At 42.7% G+C, this 27,964-nt stretch overlaps 1 protein-coding gene across 1 annotated transcript in view; it reads left to right on the top strand.

Annotated features, from left to right (window-relative positions):
* Window positions 1–961: 961 nt before the first annotated feature.
* The window catches only part of LRRC26 (leucine rich repeat containing 26), a 68,365-nt gene continuing 41,362 nt past the window's right edge, over window positions 962–27,964 (top strand). The window contains exons 1-2 of the transcript XR_003942509.1: window positions 962–1,063; window positions 7,164–7,293. The gene's annotated coding sequence lies outside the window, so the exon portion shown is untranslated. The remainder of the gene's footprint in view (window positions 1,064–7,163; window positions 7,294–27,964) is intronic.

Here is a 27,964-nt window from a genome sequence, read left to right as displayed (position 1 = left end):
GTTCTTTTATTTTTTCATTTTATATGGTTTATTTTTTTAATTTTATTTTTTCATATTTATTTATCCAGGAATATGCTATTTTGAGCTGCTCATGCTGGTTTTTTATGAAGCAAATTCCTTGTATCCTTGTGCTGTTACATTATTTGATAGTAAGTATCACATATCTATTTGATTGGCATTTTTTATCATTTATATATTTATTCATTTTTCATTTTTTTTATTTTTTCATTTTTAATTACTTTTTGAGCTGCCACTCTATTATTTATATATATTTGAGATAATTATGGTTTTTCTATATATTTGTTCCTCTTGTTTCAGCCGCTCTTATTTGAGAAAGATACAGACTAGGTAGGTGTCCTGAATTTTTGGGTTTATTCATTTATTAATATTTTGTTTATTGATTTACGTTTTTCATTTTCCAATGGTTTTATAACCCATTTTATGGACCACTTTTTTTTTGATTGTGCCCTTCTTTTGCTGGTATTTTATTTTATCTTATTTTATTTCATGTTATAATTTCAGTGCAATATATATGGAATATATGTGATGTTAATTTGTTGGTTGTTAATATATTTATATATTTTGTGTATATTTAAATGCATCTCTATATTATATTTTTGATTGACAGTTAATATCTATTATTATTTTACTTGTCTACTGTATATATTTTAATTTTTGAATCGAAAGGGACTCTCAATGTTTATAATTCATATTTATGTTTTTATATTACAGTTCATATTGAGGTTTTACATATTTTTTAGACATATTCAAGATTCATGTCTATGTTTCACATGTATATTATAATTTATATTGATTTTATATATTTTAGATATACATATATATACTTTTAAGAATTGACATGTTTTATAATTCAATATTTTTATCGTTTATTATAGCCCCTGACGCAGCCCTATCGTTGGGCGAAACACGGCCTGTGTCGGGCATTTGTCTTATACACGGTATCTTCAATAAAGATTTTTGGATATTATACTGATCTGCTTGTTTGTTTTTCCACGTTGGATTTTGCAGATCGGTTGCCTTGCTATTTTCTGGGACCCACAAGGTAAGGGAGCAATGTTCCTGGGAGCAATTAATGAAGTCCACTGCAGTGCCCCCTAGAGTGCCCAGTTGGTGTCCTGGCATGTCAGGGGGACCAGTGCACTACAAGTGCTGGCTCCTCCCATAACCAAATGGCTTCCATTTGGTTGTTTTGAGATCGACCTCCTTAGTTTCAAAAATCACTGAAAATCAGAAACGTCCATATCTAGGGACATCCAAATCTAGGGACGGCGAAATTTAAGTGGAGGAGTAGCCTAGTGGTTAGTGCAGTGGACTTTGATCCTGGGGAACTGAGTTCAATTCCCACTGCAGCTCCTTATGACTCTGGGCAAGTCACTTAACCTTCCATTGCCCCTGGTACAAAATAAGTATCTGAATATATGTAAACCGCTTTGAATGTAGTTGCAAAAACCTCAGAAAGGCGGTATATCAAGTCCCATTTTCCCTTAAGGATTTGAACGTCCCTGATGGTATGTTCAAAACAAAATATGGACTTCCATCTTGTTTCGAAAATACGGGTTTCCCCGCCCCTGGATTGGGACGTTTTGCAAGGACATCCAAATCGAAACTTGGTCATCCCTTTTGAAAATGCCCCTCTCTGTCTCCCAGCCCCTCAGGCATGGGATTATATGCAGGTTCTGGGGCTCATATCCTCTATTCTAGATGCTATTCCATGGGCAAGATTCCATATGAGACCACTGCAGGTGTTGCTTTCAGTGGTTGGTCCCCTACTACTTCTGATTAACTTCATCATCTTTCCTGGACAATTCAGGCAAAGGTCAGTCTCTGCTGGTGGCTGAAACAAAGAAATCTTTAGAAGGGTCTCTGTCCTCACCGGAGTGGATAATAGTAATCATGGATGCCAGTCTCTTCACTTGGGGGCGGGGGCACATTGTCTAAGAGAGCCCAGAGCCTCTGCTCTCTGATGTAGGCCTCATGCTCAATCACCTGGAATTAAGAGCCATCAGGAAAGTGCTTTTGGCCTTTTCCTCCCTCCTACAGAGTAGGCTGATCTGGATTCTATCCAACAATGCAACAGCGGTGTATTATGTAAACAGGCAAGGGGGCACAAAAAGTGCTTCTCTGACTCAGGAGGCCCGATTCCATTGCCAGTGTATGGAGAGGCAGTGCACGTTGTGAGAGATCAGAACATTCAAGTGGATTTCCTCAGCAGGAATCTCTTGGATCCGGGAAGATGGGAGCTGTCCAAGAAGGAGTTTCTCATGATCTCATCCAGGTGGGGTCATCCCATCCTGGATCTCACGGTCACAAAGAGTAATGCACAGGTTATTCGATTCTTCAGCTGTCAGAAGGAGTCAGGCACAGAAGCCATAGATGCTGTACTTCAGCAGTGGCAAGTCGACACTCCTGTATGTTTTCCCTCTATGGCTGATAATAGGTTCATAAGGAGGATCACATATCATCAGGGCCAAGTGGTGTTAGCCGCTCCAGACTGGCCCAGAAGGCCTTGGTACACAGACCTTGTTCAGCTCTTGATCAAAGATCCAAGGTCCAATTCAAATGGAGGATCCATCTCCCTTAGGTCTTATGGCATGGTTCTTGAAAAGTTGAGATTGAGGAGGAAGGTTTATTGGGATGATATATTATTACCACCCTCCTGCAGGCTAAGAAGGAGTTGACATCGGTAGCTTATGTGAGATTCTGAAGAACCTTTGCTTCTTGGTGTGTTGAAAGGGCTGTTCAACACTTTAAGACTTCTCTCATCCATATCCTGGCCTTTTTGCCAAAGGGTTTCAAGAAAGTGTTGGCCTTAAACTCTCTTAAGATGCAGCTCTCACATGTTTTAGAGGTCACGTTCAGAATTCTTCCATAGCAGCTCATCTAGATGTGGTCCATTTTCTTAGGGGCATGAATCACTTACATCCCTTGTACACAGAGTGTGCCCCAACTGGAATATGAACCTTGTTCTTAGGGCTATACAGAAGGCTCCTTTTGAGCCCCTTAAAACAGCTTCTTTAAAGATCTCACTCTGAAGGCAGTCTTTTTAGTTGCAATTTCTTTGACCAGAAGACTGTTGGAGCTCCAGTCCCTGTCATGCTGGGAATAATTTCTTTGTCTTCCTAAAACTGGAGTGATGATCAACACAGTTCCATCCTTCCTTCCAAAGGTGGTTTCTATCTTCCATATGAATCAACCAATGTTTCTTTCTTCTTTAGGCAGGGAAGACTATGGATCTGATTTTCATTCTCTGAGATTTTTGGATATTCAAAGAGCATTTGTAAGATACTTGGAAGTCTCAAATGATTTGAGGCACTGTGATCAACTTTTCATTTTGTTTTCTGGGCCCAAAAAGAGCATGCAGGCTTCAAAGGCCACTATTATGGCATGGCTTTTGTTCGCTTATATTTTGTTAGGGAAGTGTCCTCCTGTAGACCTCAAAGCACACTCTACTAAGGCACAAGTGACCTCATTTGCTGAATTGCAATCAGTCTTCACTGATGAGATTTGTAGGTCGGCAATCTGGTCTCTCTCTCATGCCTTTCTGAAGCATTACTGTTTGGACATCTTGGCTAGAAATGAAGCCACTTTTGGGCTTCATTTTTTTCTGCAGGGTTATAAATGTCCCTCCCAACTTACGTGGCAGGAGTGGTGAGCAGACCAAAGAACAGACAAGATCAGTTCAAAAGAAAGTTCAATATCAATTTTATTAGCAACATCAACAGGGGGTAAAAACTGTACCCAACTTGGGCTGCATCAGGGGCTAGAAGTACAAGATGGGTGTGAAGTGACTGCTTGGACCAAATCTGGTTAAAATGTCTCTCTCCCTCAAATATAGGTTTGTTGCCACACTTAGTGCAAGCGGTCACTTCACAGTCATTTGGTACTTCTAACCCCTGATGCAACCCAAGTTGGGCAAAACTTGGCCAAATCAGGCAGAGTTTGTACCCCTACATTGATGTTGCTAATAAAATTTATATTGGACTTTCTTTTGAACTGATTTGGTATGTTCTTGGTCTGCTTGCTACTCCTGCCAATCTGGCTTTTGTAGACCATATGCCTATTTGTTTTCTGGGACCCTCCCAACTTGAGTGTTACTTTTCTATATCCCACAAGTTCTGTATTGAGGATAGAGGAGTGTGGTAGCCGTGTTAGTCCACTCTTAAGGTTATCAATAGAAATCAAACAAAATAAAACATGGAAAAGAAAATAAGATGATACCGTTTTTATTGGACATAACTTAATACATTTCTTGATTAGCTTTCGAAGGTTGCCCTTCTTCGTCAGATCTGACGAAGAAGGGCAACCTTCGAAAGCTAATCAAGAAATGTATTAAGTTATGTCCAATAAAAAAGGTATCATCTTATTTTCTTTCCATGTTTTATTTTGTTTGATTTCTATTGATAACCTGTATTGAGGATGAAATGGAAGGGAAAATTAGTTCTTACCTGATAATTTTCTTTCCCTTAGTCCCAAAAGATAATCCAGAAGCTCACCTTTGTTCATTTCACTGTCTTTTATTGATGTGACTAAATGTTATAGGTTTTAGATTCCTACATGATATAGGTTTTAGGTTCCATGGAGGAGTGTAGGGAGAGATGAGAGTGGAGAGATACTGAGGAGCTGCAGACTGAATGCACTGATATGTCAATAAGAGGATTTTGAACTGTATGTGGAAACATATAGGGAGCCAGTGAAGTGACTTGTGCAGATGGCTAATGTGAGTGTAACAGCACTGGCAGAATATAAGTCATGCAGCAGAATTATGAACAGATTGAAGGGGAGAGAGATGGTTTAGTGGGAGACCTGTGAGAAGAAAGTTACAGTAATCTAAGCATGAGGTGATAAGAGTGTGGATAATGGATTTGGTTGTTGGGCATCCTTGACTTTTTTGCCCCCCCCCCCACCCACCCACCCAAGGAAGTTGTGACAATGCCCATGCACAGAATTTTTCAGGCTGTTGAGATGAAGCAGTAGGACCCCCCCCCCCCCCCCCCCCCCCCGTGCAGCCCATTCATCAGAAGACTGACTCTATATATAGAATCCAGAAGGCTCCCTGATTCAAGAAGCCCCAGCTTCCATACTACTCTACGGTCACCAAATCCATTCTCAAAAGAGCTGGGAACTCCAAGATTCACTCTTCACTGTCCTCAGATCTTGAAGTCTTTTGGGAAGAATGTGTTTCAGAATGCTGTGCTACTGTCCTGCATACATACCTACCAGCTCTTCAGGAGGATTCACTTGCTGAACTTAGTGCAAAAGGTGGCGGAATTTACAGACAATCTACCACCTGAGAAAGCTGCAGAGCTCTGTCAGCTAGTAGCCAAGCAGCGGAAGTGTGGTAAGCACATGGTCCAGGCAACCTATAAGCTTTCGATATAGCATTCATGGCCTCCGATATGGATATTGGAATGTGCAGACTTGTCTGGCTGTGTGCCTCAGACCTAGAATCAGTGGTTCAGGAAAAGCTGGTAGATTTCCAAAATGCTGGGGAGACAATCTTTTTAGCAATAAGGTGAAAGAGGTCGCTGACCTCATCAAGAAAAAACTAACGCCATCACTATCCTGGCCCATTCCTAGCATGGCCTCATCTTGTAGGAAGTACTTGTGTGGAAGGCAACAGAGGTCCTACTACTCTCAAAGATCTAGGGCCCCTCCACTCTCTTGTCCATCCCAATCAGTCCAGAGTTCTCACTCCCGCCCACAGCAACAGAGACCTTAGAAGTCCTAACCATCTCCCCAGACAAAACTGGGGAAAGACATTTGACTGGCTCCATAAGAACATAGGTACAATAAAAGTAGCTGTTATGGATAATTTATTGGTAGGAGAGAGGCTAAATGTTTTCCAACATAGGTGGCCTCTTGTAACCTCAGACCAGTGGGTCCTCAAAATAGACTACACTTTGCAATTTGAAATCACCCCACCAAACTTCCCAGCAAAAGCATCAAGGTTAAGCTAAAGATCGGGTATTACTTACACAGCCTCCTCCCTTTCACAGGCCAATGCAGTCAAGCCCATGTCACTAGGGCAGAAGGGGGGGGGGGGGGAATTGTACTCCAAGAACTATAATGTTCTAAAAAGACAGGGTGTTTCATCCATTCTAGACTAAGGGCCCTGAATGAATATCTGGCAAAACGAAAGTTCAGGATGGTTTCCCTAGCCCATGATTCAGGAAAATGGTTGGCTATGCTTTCTGGACTCTAGTTTCTCAGTGGTCCCATGGAGAACCTAGCAGATGTCATCACTGTCACTCCTTCCCTAGCGAAGTCTCTGTGCTGGCGGATAGTTCGAACCAATTTGACCATGAAACTACCATTCCAAATTCATCCACCCCACAAGACATTGATGACAGATGCATCCAACCTGAGCTGAGGAGATTATGTTGATGGGCTCCATATCCAGGGTCAATCAAAGCAACCTTCTGGAACTATAGGCTATTTGGAATTCTTTAAAGGCATTCAGAGATCAATTTATCCTCATCCAATGGGACAATCAGATTGCAGTGTATTATGTCAACAAGCAGGGAGACATGGGGTCCTACCTCCTTTGTCAGGAAGCAGTCAGAATATGTGTTGGGCATCCAGCAATGGCAGGGTGCTCAGGACCACATATCTAGCAGGGAAGAACAACTGTCTAGCCAACTGACTGAGCAAGATAATGCAACAAATGAACAATTTTTCAGCAAGGGTATAGCCTGAAAGATATTTCGAGAGTGGGGCACCCCATTGATATATCTCTTTGCTACTCACCTGAACAACAAGGCCCCTTATTACTGCTTCAGACTAGAATCACATGACAGTCTACCCTCGGGTGCCTTTCTACTTGATTGAGGAAGAGACTTCACTATGCATATCCTCTAGTACCACTCATAGTGAAAACTCTCCTGAAATCAAACAGGACCAAGGAACCATGATTTTCATCGCCCCTTATTGGCCAAGGTAAATTTGGTTTTATCTGCTTCTGGAATTAGTCTCCATAGACCTGTGAAGACTAGAGTGCTTTCTGACTCTCATCACTCAAAACCAGAGGTCATTTTTACATCCCAACTTTCAGTCCCTAGCTCTTACTGCTTGGATGTTGAGAGACTAGAAGTTGATTCTCTCCAACTGCATGAGAGTGACACTTGTGTTCTGCTTGCTTCTAGGAAAGCTTCCAATAAGAGGTCATATAATTGCAAGCTTGATTGTCGTAATGTTGTTTATGCCCGTCTCCTCCAGTTACTATTCCGAAGACTTCAATCTGTTCAGAACTTAGCAATTCAGATCTTGTGTCAGGTGAGTCATTTCAATCATGTTTCACCACTCCTTAAACAGCATCACTGGCTCCCAGTCAAATACTGTATCAAATTCAAGGTACTTATCCTAACACACAAGATCTTTTGCTCTGGTATTCCACGTTATCTCTCGTCTCATATAATCCCCTATACCCCTGCTCATGTGCTTCACTCGGTGGATGATCGCCGGCTTTGCCATCCCTCTTTATCCTTGGCACATCTTGATGCTACCCGAGAGTTTGCTTTCTTCTATCTGGCTCCATCCCTCTGGAACTCGCTACCAAAACCCCTCTATCTCGAGCTGTCTTTTCCCAAATTTAAGGTTGATTTTAAAACATATCTGTTCACGCTTGTATTCAGGTCTTGAACTCACCTTCCACCTTCCCACAGTTACCTGCTGTATTAACAATTAACAACCCTCTTGCCTCTAAAGGGAAGCTAACCAAAACAGAAGACTGATAGAAAGCCTTTCTGGCAAAGGAAACACTCTTGAGATTAGTTTTTCTCTTTTATAATAATGCTAAAATTTATTAGACTAAATAAATGGTTACAATAAAAATTCTTTTATCCCAGTGTTACAGAAAATTGAATTCTTATTTATATCAGTCCAAATTTCAGTAAAAGGAAAATAAAATCTCTCTCTCTCTCTCTCTCTCTCTCTCTCTGTTTCCTTTGGAAGCTTAACAAAACCTGACTACCACAAATTGTGCTTGTCAGATCAGTGGCGTACCTAGGGTAGTTGACACCCGGGGCCGGTCATTTTTTAACACCCCCTCCCCAAATCCAGTACTAGGCATGCCGAGAATACAAAACACTCAGGACCTATAGAGCAATTCTACCATACCATAAGCAGTCATTTCTACGAGTCACACAAGGAAAAGGAAAGCATCTTAAACACTACAGTGAGCACTAGAACATCAATTCACCTATTGTAAAACGAAACCAGACAGAATAGTACAGATCGTAGATCCTGCACAGTCAATGCCAACTGAAAGCCATGTCTTTTTCACAAACACAGATACACCCTAATCCACTATAGAATAAGTAATCATAAACTTTCTATTTAGACAAAAATTAAACTGAACCCCCAATGCCAGACTCTGCATACAATGCAACACCACAGAAACAGAAACTGTCCCCTAGTACTGTGCAAAATATAAAGACAGCAGATGTAAATTTGAAAAAAACTAACAAGTACCAATCACCACTTTACAAATTAACAAATAGAAATAAAACAAATATGGAAAGTAAAATAATACCATTTTATTGGACTAATACATTTAGCTTTCAGAGGCCAAAACCTCCGTCCTCGGGTCAGTACAGTATAGTGCTGTTACAGTATCCTATCCAGACCTGAGGAAGGGGGTTTTGTTCTCCGAAAGTTTGTCAAAATGTATTAAAATTAGTCCAATAAAAAGATTACCTTATTTACATGTTCTATTATAAACATTTAACACATCTACAATACTTTATCCTAAAGCAAAAAAAATAAAAAAATATATTTTATTTACAGTTTGTTGTCTCTGGTTTCTGCTTTCCTCATCTTCTTTTCACCGTCTTCCTTCCATCCAGCATCTGTCTTCACTCTCTCTCTCTCGCTGCCATCCAGTGTCTGCCCTCTCTGCCGTCCCTTCCATCCACTGCCTGCCCTTTCTCTCTGCCCCTTCAATCCACCATTTGCCCTCCCTCTCCCATCCATCCAGGGTCTGCCCTCCCTCTCGCTCCCCCTTCCATCTAGGATCTGTCCCCTCTCTCTCTCTCTGCCCCTTTTTTCAGCCCCCAGTTCCAGCCCCCTTCTCCCCTCTGAACACCCCCACCCCAGTCCCCTTCTCCCCTCCCCTTCTCCTGTCTGAGACCCCCACCACAGTCCCCTTCTCCCCTCCCCTGTCTGGAGACCCCCACCCCAGTCCCCTTCTCTCCTCTGAACACCCTCACCCCAGTCCCCTTCTCCCCTCTGAGATCCCCACCCCAGTCCCCTTTTCCCCTCTGAGATCCCCACCCCAGTCCCCTTCTCCCCTCTGAGATCCACACCCCAGTCCCTTTCCCCCCCTCTGAGACCCCCACCCCAGTCCCCTTCTCCCCTCCCCTTTTCCCCTCTGAGATCTCCACCCCAGTCCCCTTCTCCCCTCTGAGATCCCCACCCCAGTCCCCTTCTCCCCTCCCCTTTTCCCCTCTGAACACCCCCACCCCAGTCCCCTTCTCCCCTCTGAGATCCCCACCCCAGTCCCCTTCTCCCCTCCCCTTCCCCCCTCTGAGACCCCCACCCCAGTCCCCTTCTCCCCTCCCCTTTTCCCCTCTGAACACCCCCACCCCAGTCCCCTTCTCCCCTCCCCTTCTCCCCTCTGAGATCCCCACCCCAGTCCCCTTCTCCCCGCTGAACACCCCCACCCGAGTCCCTTTCGCCCCTCTCCTTCCCCACCTCAGTCCCGTTAAAACCGGCGAAGCAGCGTCGCAGGCAGCGCCTCGTGCCCTGCTTGTAAAAAAAAAATCAAATCTCCTTCCTTCTCCTCGTCTTGACGTCGACTCGGGCCTTCCAATCAAAAGGCCCGAGTCGACGTCAAGACATCAAGACGAGGAGGAGAAGGAAGGAGATTTGATTTTTTTTTTTTACAAGCAGGGCACGAGGGGCGCTGCCTGCGACGCTGCTTTGCCGGTTTTTTTAATGTGCGGCGCCGCGGGAACGGCCACGGGAGGTGGCGGGAGCGGAGCACCCCCCCACCCACTGGCACCCGGGGCGGACCGCCCCCACCCCCCCCCCCCCCTTGGTACGCCACTGTGTCAGATTACTGAAGCCCAATTTTGTTAAGTCACTTAATGCCTTATATTTTATCTCTTACTTATCTGGTATTCTTCAACTCTGACCTCTAAGGTCACCTTCACATAATTCTATTTCTTTGGTATTTTTCTCAAATATTTATCATTTGCCCTTTGTAATCTCCTTCCCTGGAATACTTATCACTCATACTTGTCCTTCACTGAAAATGTCTCTGTGTTAATTCAGAGTCTGTTTGAAACAAACAAAGGTTTTAAAGTTTATGGCCTATTATTTTAGGCCAAGCAAACCTGTCTGTTAACTTGGCCCTGAGAAAGCCAAAAAGACACAGACTATAGCTATAGATCATAGATAAGGGAATAAGTTATATATACAAAGCTGACTGATTTACAAAACCAGACAGCTTTATACTAAACACTGCATTTGCTACAGCAGTATATGTGTGTTTATTTTTAATGTTCTCTCCTTTTCTCTACCACTGCGCTTCGCTTTCCTATTTGGATTTTGTAGTTTCTCTCCTTTTTCTGTATTTTTTATATTATACACTGCCTTGACGTTTGTTTGAAAGGTGGTATATTAAAACTAATAAACCATAAGCAGAGGAGGTTTGCCATCTGGAGAGCAAGGCCCTAGATCCTTTATCTTGTCTTTCACAAAAACTGCCTGAATACTTTCTACACCTTTCTGAGACTGGCCTCAAAACCAACTCTGTAAGAGTTCACCTCAGTGCAATTGTCGCATACCCTTACAGTGTAGAGGTTAAATCCATCGCTGCACAGCCTCTAGTTGTTTGCTTGCTATTACTAATGCTCCCAGTCAAGCCTCACACAGTTTCATGGGAACTCAATGTTGTTCTCACCCAGCTGATAAAAGCTCCCTTTGACCTACTTGATACTTGCCATCTGAAGTACTTTACCTGGAAGGTCTCGTTCTTGGTGGCAGTCACTTCAGCCTGCAGGGTCAGTGAGCCTCAAGCCCTAGTAGCTGATTCACCTTACACAAGTTTCAAGTTTATTAAAGACTAGTAAAAGAGGCCCGTTTCAGGCTGAAATGAAACGGGCGCTAGCAAGGAGATTGGAGAGAAACGTTTGCAGTCTCGGCACCTAGTGCACCCCCTTTGCACCCCCACGGAGGTCGTGAATACCGGTGCTCCCCCCCTCCTCGTCTGGCCACCCATGTCACATACCTGGGGAAAGAGGATCAGCTGGTTTTTTAGACAGAAGACGGGACCACAGGCAGCCAGCAGACCTTTTCACTGTGAACCCGCTCCTCGTGTGGCCTGTGACGTTGCGTTCTGTCGCGGTCGGTAACGCTCGTGTTGGGCGCCATGTGTTGTTTTGTCGGCGCACTGAGATGATTGTGAGGGAGGGGGAGGAGTAGGGAAACACGCGCTTTCCGTTGTGTTCCTTAAGAGCTGCGCCCGTGATGTCATTAGTGTGTTTCGGTACTCCCCCCTTTCTGTAGCGTTCCTTAATAGCTCCGCCCGCGACGTCATTATGTTCGACGCGAGGGCATGACAGACAGACATGGTGAGTGGAGAGGCTTCACCACCATGATCTAACGAACCGCTGACGGAAGTGGCTGGAACTTGGGACCTCAATAGAACGTTCAGGTAGCGAATTATGTCCGGAAGGGGCATGGCTGGGGGCGGGTGTATGAGTGACAGTGACAGTGAGTGGTGCTGACAGGCTACAACAGTACAGGGCTTCACTGTTTCCCAGCCACACTGTAAGCTTCAGAATTGGAGGTGAGAATTATTTATATAGATGATATACCACATTGGAGGAACCTATCAAGGCTGTTTACAGCAATCAAACAACTAGAAAATTAGAAAACGGAACTACAATTAAAAAATAGAAAAGAAAAGGAAAGAAAGAAGGCCAGGTGCCTAGGGACAAGGGCAACAGGGAATCATTTTTGTTATAAATAGCAACCTGAGAACCTATACAAAAATAGGACTCACAAAATCAGATTGATGAACCAAGGCTTAATTAATTAATTTATTGTTCAAAAATAAAAAATCATCCTTGCAAGAATGGATGTGTGTCCCTGTGGCTCTAAACTGCGAGACACACACACACACACACACACACACACACATACCTTTCTATAAGATTCCACAGATTTTATAGTTACATTTAAGTGTCTGCCCCTAAGTTTTTCTCATTGGCCGATGGTCACCTGCCTGTCTGCTAGTGTTCTGCTTAACAGCAGCTGGGACTTCTCACTCTCTTCTCTCTCCCTTTTGCTTTCTTTGTTCATAGTTCCCTGCTATCTGACAGATGTCCATTTCCTGCCTTCTTGGCCTTGGGCATCTTTGACACCCCTTGTGCTGTGGCTGAGGCCCTTGGAATTGCCTCTACCCAGCTTGTCAGATGATCCACAATTACCAGTAAATATTTTAATCTCTGCACCAGGGGTAGTTCTGTAAAATCCACTTGCATACTTTGAAAAGGCCTAAGCCCTGTGTCACGTCTGTGGTCGTGACCCCTCTCAGACTTACCTTATTTCTGGGGGTCAGCTTCTGAGCTGGCTTCTGTCTGTCCTTTCTGAGTTGTTTCTGTCTCTGTGTGCTGGCTGCTTCCAGCATGGCTCTGATTGCTCCACTGTGCTGCACCTATGTATGCTTCAGTATGCTTTCTGCCTGCTTCTGGGTTTGTGCTCCCCTCACCCTCTGGTGACCAGAACCGGTGGCTGCCATAGACTGTCTTGCTGTCCCTACCCATTCCAGGCTTCAGCCCAGTCCGGTCTGGATCTTCCAGGCTGCCAGACTTGTCTTTCTTGTTTGTGCCTGAACAGCACCCGTAGTTGCCTTGAGATTGCTGCAGTGAGCCTCAGGTGCTGATGGGCTTTATTAATCACCTAGAAACTTCTGTGTTTGCCTTTGCATCGCCTAAGGTATGCTGGTGTGTGCTGTGCACTTCTGCCTAGTCCAGTTTATTGTCTGAGATTCTTGCCTGTTTCTAGTATAGTCTTTGTGTAGTTTATCTTGTACTGTATTGCTTGTTCCCAGTCTTGTTTCTTGTTTGTATTTCTCTGTCTAGTTCTTGGTTGTCTGTGTTTCTTGTTTAGTGGCTGCCTGGCAGCTTGCAGTCTTGTCTTTTGTCTGTCAGTACTTGTTCCCTGTTTTAGTGGCTGCCTGGCAGCTTGCAGTCTTGTCTTTTGTCTGTCAGTACTTGTTCCCTGTTTTAGTGGCTGCTCTGCAGCTTTCAGTCTTGTCTCTTGTCTGTCAGTATTTGTACCCTGTTTTAGTGGCTGCTCTGCAGCTTTCAGTTCCTGATCCTTTTAGCCTGTCCATATCCTGCCTAGTGTAGTATTGTCTGTCTATGAGTCCTAGCCCAGTTTCCTGCCTTGCTGCCCATGTTTATTCCTTTCCCCTCTGACCCTTAGTCCTAACCCTGGATGTGAAGCGTCTGTTCACGCTTTCCAAAAATACTAGGACTAGGGGGCATGCGATTAAACTACAGTGTAGTAAATTTAAAACAAATCGGAGAAAATTTTTCTTCACCCAACGTGTAATTAAACTCTGGAATTCATTGCCGGAAAATGTGGTGAAGGCGGTTAGCTTAGCAGAGTTTAAAAAGGGGTTGGACGGTTTCCTAAAGGACAAGTCTATAAACCGCTACTAAACGGACTTGGAAAAATCAAAAATCCCAGGAATAACATGTATAGAATGTTTGTACATTTGGGAAGCTTCCAAGGTGCCCTTGGCCTGGATTGGCCACTGTCGTGGACAAGATGCTGGGCTCGATGGACCCTTGGTCTTTTCCCAGTATGGCATTACTTATGTACTTATGTAACCCTGTTCAGCCTAGTTGGTATCCAGTTCCTGCCCTGTCTGGTAAGTCCTGCCGGCCACCTGCACCCAGGTGCTCAACTCCTGGGGAAGGGTGGTCAAGTGCAGGTGAAGTCTAGTCTTCCCTGTCAGAGTTCTGCCTTGTCTCTGGTGTGAGGTGGTTTTGCCTGCTGCTGCCACTTCTCAGCAGTGGCCCAATGACTCACGATCCTAGTTCCTGCCTTGAAAGCCTGACACCCTGGTTCCCATCCCCCAGGGATAGCTTTTCTGAGCACCTTTTATTTATTTTCTGACATATCACACATCTTTCACAAATTTGTTTAGCCACAGTACATATCCCCAAGCCTCCATATCTTCTTAGTACAGCATCACACAGGCCTGAGTTCCCCAAAGACTCCCATAATGCAATATAGCCATAACCTCTCTTAATACAGCTTTGTTTCACATTTGCCTGCCCTCAGGCAAAAGCCATTTTCCTTCTTCTGCCTGTACAGCCCCTAGCTGGATAAGCTTATCTTTCTCTTTCCTAGTGGGAAAGGGTAACTGTTCTGCTTCTGGGATTGTAGCGATCAAAACACATATTTTTGTGGGCTGTTCCTAGAAAGCAGCCTCTTAACCTGTTTCCCCTAACTTCTGGGGTAGATAGTTTCTTATGCCCCAGAACATGCACCACTGCAATTTCCCTTGGCAGTAGCAAATTCTTTAGCACCCGTGTCACTAATTTCTCATGTACCAATTCTTTCTCTCTACTTGCAATTAATCCTGTCTTTCCATATTTTCCCAAAACTATGTAACACCCCAAAGGCATATTGGGAATCAGTATAGATGGTTCCATCCTGTTCCTACAGGATCAGTAATGCCTGTCTCAAGGCATACAGCTCACAGGTCTGAGCCGACCATGTATTGGACAGTCTTTCTGCTTCCAATACTTCCTGAGTATTTCCATCTATTACTGCATATCCACTATGTCTTTTTCCTCCAAGACCCAAGAAGATCCCTCCACAAATAATTGTCTCCCTGTGTGCAAGGGCATATCCCTTAAATCTTGCCCGATTTTTGTCTGATATTCAATGATGTCTAAACAGTCATGTGATATGTCCTGGTCCCCACTTTCCCTTTTTAATAAGAAGGAAGCCAGATTAACATAATTCTCTGTAGTCAGCACTAAATCATCCTTTTCCATTAATATGACTTCATACTTTAACAACCTAGAATCAGTTAGCCACCTGTGGGCTCTCTGAGTAAGTATGGTTCTTAAAGAATGAGGTGTACTCATTATCAAGGCTCCCCCAAAGGTGAGCTTATGGCTTTCTTCTACCAAAATTGTGGTGGCTGCCACTGCTTGACTACATCTGGGCCATCCTCTGGAAACAAGGTCCAGCATTTTTGAGAGATATGCTACCGGGTGTTCCTTCCCTCCCCATGTCTGTGTAAGAACCCCCAAAGCCACCCCATCATCTACTGACACAAACAAGTGAAAAGGTTTTTCCAAGGATGGCAGGGCTAACACAGGAACATGGATTAAATCTTCCTTTAAGCATCTTATCCATTCTTCCTCCTCGTCCCATCTTAATCTATCAGTGGGACTGTCCACTAGCTTTGCATACAGTCCCTTTGTCTTTTGGGCAAAAGAGTCTATACACAGCCTACAGTATCCTATCAGACCTAGGAATTTTCTTAACTCTTTCTCTGTTTTTGGGAGCTGTGTTTCTACAATTCCTTGTATTCTTTCTCGATTTATTCGCCTCTGTCCATCACTGATTAAATGTTCCAGATATTTCACCTCTTTTTCCCACATACTGTAATTTTGTTTTGGTCACTTGCAGACCCCTGCTTTCCCAGAAAATTTAGCAAATTATCAGTGACTTCTTTCACTGTATTTTTATTTCTTGCCTGTAATCAATAAGTCATCTACATACTGGAGAAGGGCGGATTCAGGTTGCAACTGGAACCTTTCCAGAATCTGCTCTAAAACCTGTCCTAACCTATATGTTCCATCCGGTTTAAGAACCGGGAGAACTGGAGTGTTAAAGGGGGACAAGCATAGCTCAATTAATTTATCCTTTATTAATTGTTCTATCACTGGTTGCAGACCCTGTGTTCCCTCAGAAGGAATAGGGTATTGCTCCTTTTTTTTTCAAGGCATATCACATCACTCTCCTGCTTCAGTTTAATTTTTAATGGAAGTATTTTTAATCCCTTTCCCGATTCCCTTCTCTGACTCCTCCCTCAGGATTCCTTCCCTTTTCATCTTCTGCATTAAAATGATTCATTTTACTAGTTTTTTTGCCTGTCTCTGACTCACATTCCCATACCTAATTGTGCTATTAAGTCTCTGCTCTACTCACCGGTTTTGGGTTTTTTTTTTCCAAGAGGGGAACTGAAAATCCTTCCCCTTTCACTTCCCTCACAGACTTCTGTGATTGTAATTTGACTGATAGGCAGCTGAGTCACAGGCTGCAGCTTGCTATGGTATCTACCAAAGAGATTGTCTCTTCCCTCTCTGGTCCCACCCGTAAATTTATCCAGAGCTCCTGGTGAGACCTCAGGGTCCGGAGTCCTTGACTCCCCTAATCTTCCATAGATTCCAAGAAAGAGAAAACTTTTTCTTTCCTCACTAACTCAAAGTGCCCTCTCTCCCCACATTCAGCAGATTCAGACATAGGCGCTGACTCTGTTGGTGCTGTGGGTGCTTGAGCACCGCTAATATTTTCACCCGCTGGAAGTCGAAACCGGAAGTTCCCTTCGCCAGCCCGAACTGCCAGGTGCCCGCCCTCTTCTCCCTCAACAGTCCTCCACCGGTCTGCCCTCAACTTCCTGCATGCCGTCCAGAATTTTAAAAGTAATCTTACCTTGGGGTCCAGGCGGCAGCACTGAAAGGCGAGCAGGCTCGGCGCTTCAGCCTTCCCTTCTCTCGTCTCAGCTCTGGTCCCACCCTTGCGGAAACAGGAAATGAGGGTGGGACCAGAGCTGAGAGAGAAGGGAAGGCTGAAGTGACGAGCCTGCTCGCCTTTCACTGCTGCCGCCAGGACCCCAAGGTAAGATGACTTTTAAAATTCTTGGCGGCATGCAGGAAGTTGAGGGCAGACCGGTGGAGGACTGTTGAGGGAGAAGAGGGCGGGCACCGGGCAGTTCGGGCTGGCGAAGGGAACTTCCGGTTTCGACTTCCAGGAAGGTGATGGCGGACCGGCAGAGGACTGTTGTGGGAGGAGGTCGGGCTGGGGTGGAGCCTGTAACTCAGAGGGAGGGGGCCTGGAACTCGGAGGGAGGGAGGGGGGCTGGCCTGGAACTCAGAGGGAGGGAGGGTCCTGGAACTTGGAAGGAGGGAGGGAGAGGGGGCCCTGGAACTCGGAGGGAGGGTGGGCAGTGTTGCCAGGTGGAAAATTTTTTTCCCCACCCAATCCAGCACAAAAACCGCCCAAAACCCGCCCAAACTCAAACCCCGCCCCTGACACCCCCACCCCCGCGTCATCACCCCCGCCCCCGCCGTCACCAACCCCGCCCCCGCCGTCACCGGCCCCGCCTCCCCGTCATCGGCCCCGCCTCCCCCGTCATCGGCCCCGCCTCCTACGTCATTGGCCCCGCCTCCTACGTCACCGGCCCCGCCCAAAAACGTCACTAACCCCGCCCAAAAACGTCACTAACCCCGCCCCCCGCGGCCGAAAAAGCCGCACAAAAAACCGCCCTGAAGCCCAAAAAACAGCCCAAAAAACCGCAACCCGCCGCGGGCAAAAATTTCCCGCGGCGGGTCGCGGAAAACCACCCAATTGGGCGGTAAAACCGCCCACCTGGCTACACTGAGGGTGTGGCCTGGAATGGAGGGAGGGCGTGGCCTGAAACTCAGAGGGGGGCAGGGGGCCTGGAACTCGGAGGGAGGGAGTAGGGAGAGGGATTGGAGGGAGGGGGGGGGGGGATGCACCTCCTGTTAAAAAAAAAAAAATCAGCACCCCCAATCATTTTGAAATGTTGGTTCCTATGCATTCAGATCAAGCCACATTGAGCCTGCAAATTGGTGGGAAAATGTGGGATACAAATGCTGCAAATAATAATAATAATAATTCAGATTGGGAGGCCATCCACTGGGGATTTCTATCCCTAGGAATTCCCCTTACCCTTCCCTTTTTCTACTTCTCTGTTTCTTAACCATCCTTCACCTCTCACAACACTTTATCAAACCTTCCTTACATCCAGATTTCTAGTTTCAGCTTCTTTTATTCCTGCTATTATCTTTTCTTTTTTTATAGTTCATGAATTTTTATTAAATTTGAAATAACAAACAATATTATTCTGAATAGAACAATAAGTAATTACATAAGATGAAATGTACAACAGTACAAATATAATAAAGAAAAGTATATTGCCATACTGGATAAAATGTACCTGAGTGAAAACTGCAATATTGACTATAACATTCTGACATTAGAATTATTAAGAAATCTGAGATTTTAAATAAATGTCTACTGGAGACCAAATGTTAGCTACTGAACATGTCTTTCCAATTTTATCTGCTAAAGATAATTCAAATTATGAGGGTTAAGATTAGAATTATCTTTCCAATGTGTAAGGACCATTTTAAGTGCAACAGTTATGAAGATATTCAGTAATGTTTGTTGGGAAAGGTCTAGTTGATCCTGTAGAAGCAAAGAGCCAAATATAACATTTGCAGGTGTAATTGGATCCTGTAAGGGAAGTATATTTGTTATAAAAGACCACACTTGGCACCAAAAATCATAGGCCAGTCTACAAACAAAGATCATGTGAATTAAGGTACCAGGATATAAACTACAGGACCAACATTTATTATTAGCCATAAGCTCAGCAGCAGCCATTTTTGTGGAGTCCAAATCGCCCTATGACGAAGAAAGTATAATGATTGTATGTAACCAGCTGATGCTATAGATCTATTATTCTTAGACCAAAGATGTATCCATTGTTGGGATGTAGCATGAAAGTGAAGATCATTTTCTCATACTGAATACAAACTTGTTTTGTTGTAAGTTCTTTTTGGTATACAACATGACTCTTATGAAAAAGAATGGATAGGGAATCATGAATATTAGGAGGTGTTGTGCCCAAATTGGAAAGTAATTTGATATGAGTTAAGCAGTGTTTAATCTGCAACCATTTAAAATATTGGTTAGCAGGTAAAGAGAACTGAGAGCATAATTCCTTAAAAGAAATGATAGAATTATCAGAAAATATGTGAGCTATTGTCCATATTCCACTATTAGACCATATTTCCCAAAATATGGATTGTTTATTAATTTTAAATAATTGGTTACCCCAAAGAATAGAATGTAAAGATGAATTATTCGGAACATCCATGTGATTGTCCAACTCATGGAGACAGGAGAACGATGAGAGAATTATATTGTTAAGTTTTAGATGACCTGGAATAAATATTGGTAAAAAAATTAGGGTTGAGAAGTGAACCACATAAAGATTGTTCTATTAATAACCATACTGGTGTGTAATTTGGTGTGTAATTAAAGGTTCTATTAACCAATAAGAGGCTTGTTGTAATATAAATGCTTTGTGGTATATGGAAAAATCTGGAAAAAGAACACCAGCATTTTCTTTGGTATTTTCAAGGGTTTTCAAAGAAACAAACCAGTGAGGTAGGTCCAAAGAGGAAACTTTATTGAAATTGAAAAACGACCCGACACGGCCGTGTTTCAGCCAAAAGGCCTGCCTCAGGGGTCTTGTAAAATCTGTGATATCGTGGAAGATAATAGATGTCAAAATGAATTGTAGAAGTAATCTGGTAATGAGATCCTTCAGCAATCTTCTATCTTGCAAAAGCGCTATGCAAAATGGGTAATGGCCGTGTGTAAGGCCAGAGTAAATATTGCAACTAAAAGTGACATCCATTATCTTCCATAATATCACAGATTTTACAAGACCACTGAGGCAGGCCTTTGGGCCGAAACACGACTGTGTCGGGTCGTTTTTCAATTTCAATAAAGTTTCCTCTTTGGACCTACCTCACTGGTTTGTTTCTGTGTCTCATGGTTTCATGAGGTCTTTTCCTCCTCTTTGTTGGTTTCCTTAAGGGTTTTCAAAGCAATTTTGGGAGGCTTAGAAGCTCATAAAACCTTTGACAAGATTTTATCTATTTGAGAGTAATAAGATTTAGGTAATAGAATAGGTAACATACTAAGGATAAAGTTAATTTTGGGCATTAGCATCATTTTAATTGTGTCTAGATGACCCCACCATAAAAGGTGAAGAGGACTCCATGAGTTAGACAAAGTTTTAAGCATCTCCAGAATGTTTTTTTAATTTAATTTAAGTGTTTCTTCCAAAGTTGGACATAGGTAGATACCTAATGATTGAATATATTTAGATGACCATATCAGACCATGCGGCGAAACCATGTCAGGGGTTGCATATATATTAAGAGGGAGTACTTCCATCTTTTGTTTGTTAATTTTATAGCCGGAGAATTTGGAATATTCAGAAATAAGAAGCAATGGTGCATTCAGGGAAGAATTAGGATTGGAGAGGAATAACATCACGTCATCTGCATATGCAGAGATTTTAAGTTTTAGATCTCCAATACCAATACTAGTAATTTATATTTCCCCTAATTGCAATGAGGAGAGCTAAATTAAAAAGGAGAGGAGAGAGTGGGCAGCCTTGCCTAGTACCTCTTTCTAGCTTAATAGTGTTCAGTAAAGTATTATTAATTAATATACGGGCAGATGGATTAGTATATAATAATTTTACTTGAGATATAAAAAAGTTTGGAGCTCCAAACCATTCAAGTACTCTAATAGAAAAGGCCATTCCACTCTATCAAAAGCCTTTTCTGTGTCAATAGATAGAGCAATGATGGGAGAGGGATATGTTTTATCAATGAGAGAGATTTGATGAAAGAGTCTAGAGTTGATTCCTGCTATTATCAAGTTTCTAAGCTCTGTCAATTTGGCTCAGTCATTTTCACTGTTATTATTCCACCCTAGATCTACATTATTCCACCCTAGGTCTATAATAGGGTATTCCTGCTCTGCCGGTATATTTCTCCCTGTGTTCCCTCCCTTCTGGGGAATGGTCTAATTTTAAAGCAGCAGTTCTCATCATAGATCTCTCCTCTCCTGTAAAGAGGACTTCTACTAGCTTTGCCCATGTATAATACTCTGTTTTGACCATTCAAAACAACAGTAGTGACTCATTTTCTTCCCGTCCTTTTCTCTTGTACAAGATTATTTTTTTCCATATCCCCCTCCCTTACAGATTATTGTGGGGGGGAGGAGATATCTGAAGGCAAGGATTCCACCTTCCCTTCTCCTTTACTCCTGGCTAGCCTATTTCCCTTGTAAGTACCCAGAAGTACTAACAACCCCTCAACCACTAAGGCAAATACTGTCAATAGTCAAATTTCCTTACCTTAGTCTATGCATAGATTTTTCATGGCTGATCGATCGATATGCTTACAGATGCTTATCTTGATTCATCAATGGGTCATCAGTCAGGATTACAGCACTGCTACTAGCCCAGGGACTATTGAAACTCGATAGGACACGTCTTCCCTTGGTCAGGAGCTAACACCGGCATCTCTGATTATTTTATCCCAGACGAGCCCCCATCTATTATAAATAGCCCCCAGATAACCTGAGAAACTATACATAAATAGGACTCACAAAATCAGATTGATGAACCAAGGCTTAATTAACTAAAATTATTGTTCAAAAATCAAAAATCATCCTTGCAAGAATGGATGTGTGTCCCTGTGGCTCTAAACTGCGAGCCATACACACACACACACCTTTCTATAAGATTCCACAGATTTTATAGTTACATTTAAGTGTCTGCCCCTAAGTTTTTCTCATTGGCCGATGGTCACCTGCCTGTCCGCTAGTGTTCTGCTTAACAGCAGCTGGGACTTCTCACTCTCTTTCTCCTCCCTTTTGTTTTCTTTGTTCATAGTTCCCTGCTATCTCACAGATGTCCATTTCCTGCCTTCTTGGCCTTGGGCTCTCATTCCCTTCATGGCCTCATACAACAGTTTATCTCAGCTCTCTGGCCTGACTAAAGATTTTCCAGTGTCTCAGTAGGTTTACAAGCCCCCCTCTTCCTCCTTCTCCTGTTCCTGCTTCTTACAGAAAAACACAAGTCTTTAGTCTAATAATTTAAACAGCTATAATGTACTTCTTTCTGTTACAAAAGAGCTAGTTAGAGCCTGAACTATACATTTACACCTGTGTTATATGGAAACACAATATATTTATTTCCAACAATTTTGAAACACAAGGTTTCATCATAAAAGAGTAGTTTTCCCCATGCATCTTAAGTTCCTTCCTAAGCTAGTATCAAACTTCCACCTTAACCAATCATTTGTTCTGACATTTTTCCCAAATCTTTATGTCCATCCTGGTGAAAGTACATTGTACACTTTGGACTGCAAGAGAGTCTTGGCCTTCTATCTAGAGCAGACTAAAGCCCATAGACAGTTCACCCAGCTTTTTATTTCTTTTGAACCCAACAGGATGGGGGCAGCCATCAGAAAACACACTTTATATAACTGGCTGGCAGATTGCATCTCCTTTATTTATGCCCAGGCTAAGCTGACTCTAATGACTCATAATGGCAGAGCCATGGTTGCATTGGTAGCCCATCTGAGATCAGCCTCCATAGAGGAAATTTGCTGTGATCTTCTGCCCACACATTCACATCTCACTAGGCGTTGTGTTCTATCAGCTATAACATTAGACTGCCTTGGTGGGAGGGAAGGCGTGTGCATGTGCTTTGTATGCTGCCAAAAGCTTTTGGAAATAAAGAACACTAGGGAGCATCTCCGTGCCGAGGCTCTGGCGGTGACATCACCCCAAATGTAAAAACATATGTTTTTCTATCCTTGAAGAACACCTGCTGCATGTTTGTAACTTCGCTTTATCAGATGCACCCATTGGAAGGCGAAGTTAGGTGTGTTACCTTATGCCTGCTATTAACCTGGCATAAGCTGTTGCGCCTAAGTTTTGGCACCCCAAAGTGACATTGCAGTACTATTCTGTAACGCCTTAATGCCTTTTAGATTTGGCTCTAAGTGTGCTTCTTTGTCACACCTACCTTTAAGCGCTACTTTATGGAATTCCCCCCTTAATAAGTAAAAGGAAGTTTTCAGCCTAGCAATTTACCCTGCTAAGTATTAAATTACTTACGCAAATTCCTTTGGACACTGTCCTAGTACTGCCTCCATCTTGTCTATAACCTTTCAGAAATGCCAAAGAAAGTTAAATATTTTATTTTGCTTTGTTCATTTGTGAAGCTTTTTTCACATATAAAACTTTGTAAATTTATACCTTGGATACATTGTCCTTAAATCTCACTCTCTGGGGCAATCCACCCTTGGTGTCTTTGGTTTGTATCAGAGGCAATGGAAAGTGAAAATGACTTGCCCTATTATGCTGGTTCTCAGCGACCAAGTTACCCAGTTCTAGGACAATAGATGTCAACTTTTATCGTTTACTGTTTATTTATTTACTATACCGTTACTTCTTACATAGCAAATCAGAACGGTTTACATCTTTAAAAATATAATCATATCTTAAAAATACAAATAAAAAATACAATAGTATTCTAACATAAAAGAAATCCATTTATGATAGGACAGCTTTAACAAAACTTCCATACCAGAGAAAGCAAACCAATTACATATATCACTCATACATATCACATTCAAATAATACTGCTACCTTAACACAATGATTGGGGGTGCTAAACCCACCACACATTACCCATAATTGGACAAAGTACATAAGTATTGCCATACTGGGACAGACTAAAGGTCTATCAAGCCCAGCATCCTGTTTCCAACAGTGGCCAATCCAGGTCACAAATACCCAAAAAATTACAAAACATTTTGTACTGCTTATCCCAGAAATAGTGGATTTTCCCCAAGTCCAATTTAATAATGGTCTATAGACTTTTCCTTTAGGAAGCTGTCCAAACCTTTTTTAAACTCTGCTAAGCTAACCGCCTTTACTACATTCTCTGGCAACGAATTCCAGAGGTTAATTACACGTTCAGTGAAGAAAGATTTTCTCCAATTTGTTTTAAATTTACTACTTTGTAACTTTATCGCATGCCCCCTAGTCCTAGTATTTCTGGAAAGCGTAAACAGACGCTTCACGTCTACCTGTTCAACTCCACTCATTATTTTGTAGACCTCTATCATATGTCCCCTCAATCACCTTTTCTCCAAGCTGAAGAGCCCAAGCCGCTTCAGCCTTTCCTCGTAGGGAAGTCGTCCCATCCCCTTTATCATTTTCGTTGCCATTTTCTGCACCTTTTCTAATTCCACTATATCTTTTTTGCGATGCGGCAACCAGAATTGAATACAATATTCGAAGTGCGGTCGCACCATGGAGCAACACAGAGGTATTATAATATCCTCATTTTTGTTTTCCATTCCTTTCCTAATAATACCTAACATTCTATTTACTTTCTTAGCCGCAGCAGAACACTGAGCAGAAGGTTTCAACGTATCATCAACGACGACACCTAGATTCCTTTCTTGGTCCGTGACTCCTAATGTGGAACCTTGCATGATGTAGCTATAATTCGGGTTCCTTTCTCCCATATGCATCACTTTGCACTTGCTCACATTAAACGTCATCTGCCATTTAGACGCCCAGTCTCCCAGTCCTCCCGCAATTTAACAACTTTGAATAACTTTCTGTTGTCAGCAAATTTAATTACCTCATTAGTTACTCCCATCTCAAGGTCATTTATAAATATGTTAAAAAGCAGCGGTCCCAGCACAGACCCCTGGGGAACCCCACTAACTACCCTTCTCCATTGAGAATACTTACCATTTAACCCTACTCTCTGTTTTCTATCTTTTAACCAGTTTTTAATCCACAATAGGAAAGTACCTCCTATCCCATGACTCTCCAATTTCCTCTGGAGTCTTTCATGAGGTACTTTGTCAAACGCCTTCTGAAAATCCAGATACACAATATCAACCGGCTCACTTTTATCCACGTTTGTTCACCCCTTCAATGAAATGTAATAGATTGGTGAGGCAAGATTTCCCTTCACTAAACCCATGTTGGCTTTGTCTCATTAATCCATGCTTTTGAATATGCTCTGTAATTTTGCTCTTTATAATAGTCTCTACCATTTTGCCCAGCACCGATGTCAGACTCACCGGTCTATAATTTCCTGGATCTCCTCTGGAACCTTTTTAAAAAATCGGCATTACATTGGCCACCCTCCAATCTTCCGGTACCATGCTCGATTTTAAGGATAAATTACATATTACTAACAATAGCTCCGCAAGTTCATTTTTCAGTTTTATCAGTACTCTGGGATGAATACCATCTGGTCCAGGAGATTTGCTACTCTTCAATTTGTAGAACTGCCATTACATCCTCCAGGTTTATAGAGAATTCATTCAGTTTCTCCGACTCGCCAGCTGCGAATACCATTTCTGGCACCGGTATCTCTCCCAAATCTTCCTCGGTGAAGACCAAAGCAAAGAATTCACTTAATCTCTCTGCTACGGCTTTGTCTTCCCTGATCGCCCCTTTTACCCCTCAGTTATCTAGCGGTTCAATCGATTCTTTTGCCGGCTTCCTGCTTTTAATATACCTAAAAAAATCTTTACTAGATGTTTTTGCCTCCAATGCAATCTTTTTTTCAAAATCCCTCTTAGCCTTCATTATCAGCACTCTGCATTTGACTTGACATTCCTTATGCTGTTTCTTATTATTTTCAGTCAAGTGAAGGCATTTGCTCAATATTGGGGGTGCTTAAGCACCCACTGTACCCACAGAGCTGGCTCCTATGTCTAGGAGGGAGACCTTTTGGCCAGTTCTCTATTTGAACGTACATCCCCACCCCAATTCAGTGTACTGCTTTCTGTCTATGATAATAGCAATTGAAATCAGCACTTCAGGTTCCATAATGTACCAAGATAGGGTTGTCAGGGCTGGCTCAGAAATTTTCTCCTGGAACTGGGTAACTTGGAAGCTCTCCATCTCTAACTGTTAAGCCTCTCCCCACAGTACCCATGCTCGCTCACAAACTATTACTACTGTCATATCCAATGCTAAGCTCTGCACTTTGCTACTTTTGCAGAGTTGAAATGTGATGGTGGAGGAAGGGGGGTGGTGGTGAGAAAAGAAGTAAATCTGAAGAGGGCTCCATGGTAAGTGGGCCTACAAATATGTTTGCCTAGGGCCCAATATAGTGTTAATCTGGTCCTGCATATAGGCATGTAAGCTACTGTAAGCTAAGTAAGAGGGTTGAAAATAGACCTTCCTGTATTGAAACCTAATAACAAAATAAATGATGGCAGATAAGACCAGCATGGCCCATACAGACTGCCAAGGAAGGTGGCCAGGGCTATACCTGTGATTCGGTGTGGGTTCTTAAATCAGATCATGCAATTTCCCCAAGAACCTCAGTGATGTTAATCGCAGACTTCAATGTTTAGCGATATATACAAACATCAACATCGTCATCGGTTCATTTATAAATCTTCTCTTATTCATTCAAACCCAAGATTTAAATTATATTTGAACTTATCTTATTTTCTTTGGTTTTGTCGGACCCAGGGGTTCTACTGCTCGACATGCACGTTTCGCCCAGAAGCGAGCTGTCTCAAGGACATCCCCTGTAACGCATAAATCAAATTAGTAATAGTTAACCAGATCTAAGCATTAAACCCACATCTGGAAAACACCCTTGTTTAAATGACTTACCCTGAAGTCTTTTCAGCATCAGCTCAGCAAAAGTTATTCATCAGCAAGATGGCGCTAGCGTTATTTTGGGTCAGTTAAATATCGGCTGTTCAATGATGTTTTTAGCCCCGCCCCCTCATGGCACTCCATGAGGGGGCAGGGCTAAAAACGTCATTGAACAGCTGATATTTAACTGACCCAAAATAACGCTAGCGCCATCTTGGCTGATTAATAACTTTTGCTGAGCTGACGCTGAAAAGACTTCAGGGTAAGTCATTTAAACAAGGGTGTTTTCCAGATGTGGGTTTAATGTATCTGGAGTGGAGGAGTGGCCTAGTGGCTAGAGTGGTGGACTTTGGTCCTGGGGAACTGGGTTTGATTCCCACTGGAGGCACAGGCAGCTCCTTGTGACTCTGGGCAAGTCACTTAACCCTCCATTGCCCCAGGTACAAATAAGTACCTAAGCCGCATTGAGCCTGCCATGAGTGGGAAAGCGCGGGGTACAAATTAAAAAAAATAAAAAAAATATATATATAATTTAAATTATGGGTTTGAATGAATAAGAGAAGAATATTTATAAATGAACCAATGTTGATATTTGTATATATCGCTAAACATTGAAGTCGTTGGCGATTAACATCACAGAGGTTCTTGGGGAAATTGCATGATCTGATTTAAGAATTGAAAATCTCAAAATTATGACCGGATATGCAAAGGATTTGTATTTAAATAATAACTGAAGCTAGACTGGATATCAAGAATTTATATCTGTATACATTTAGACACTAACATTTATGACAAATCTATGGCTGGTGTAAATGTTAGTGCCTAAATATGACATAAATGCACATATTCCGTAAATATCAGCTCTGCTTATGCCCCACCCATGCCCCTCCCATATTACCGCACCCTGACAGTTACATGCAAATCCATTTTAGTGCGTAATTATATAATAAAGGTTATTGCCATTTATCCATGTAAGTGAGCACTTATATATTTAAATGGCAGTAGTCTATAAATTTAAGTGTTGAAATTACAGTTAGGCAACCTGTTGTAAAATGAGGGGGTAAACATTATTCCATCTTTAAGGCCAAGCAATTTAGAGCAACTTGACAGGATTTAGATAACATAGCTCTCTCTCTCTCTCTCTCTCTCTCTCTCTCTCTCTCTCTCTCTCTCTCTTATTATTTCTCATTTGTAGTCAGTATTTTATGTTATTCACTTTGAACTTGTTGATGGGAGTTGGTGGATTACAAGCACCATTAACATTACTATTAGCACCATTAGGACTTGATGGCAAAGAGACATAAAACTTGTTACCTATAGAACTGCTTTGCATCTGGTTGTAATAATATGAGCCTGGTTGATGTTGTCTTTGAATAGAATGAGTAACACAGCACAGGGCTGCTGAGAG

The sequence above is a fragment of the Microcaecilia unicolor genome, chromosome 6, assembly GCF_901765095.1.
Source record: "Microcaecilia unicolor chromosome 6, aMicUni1.1, whole genome shotgun sequence".
NCBI classification, from domain to species: domain Eukaryota; kingdom Metazoa; phylum Chordata; class Amphibia; order Gymnophiona; family Siphonopidae; genus Microcaecilia; species Microcaecilia unicolor.
The sequence above is the reverse complement of the archived record's forward strand: the minus strand, read 5'-3'. Positions and strand labels throughout refer to the sequence as shown.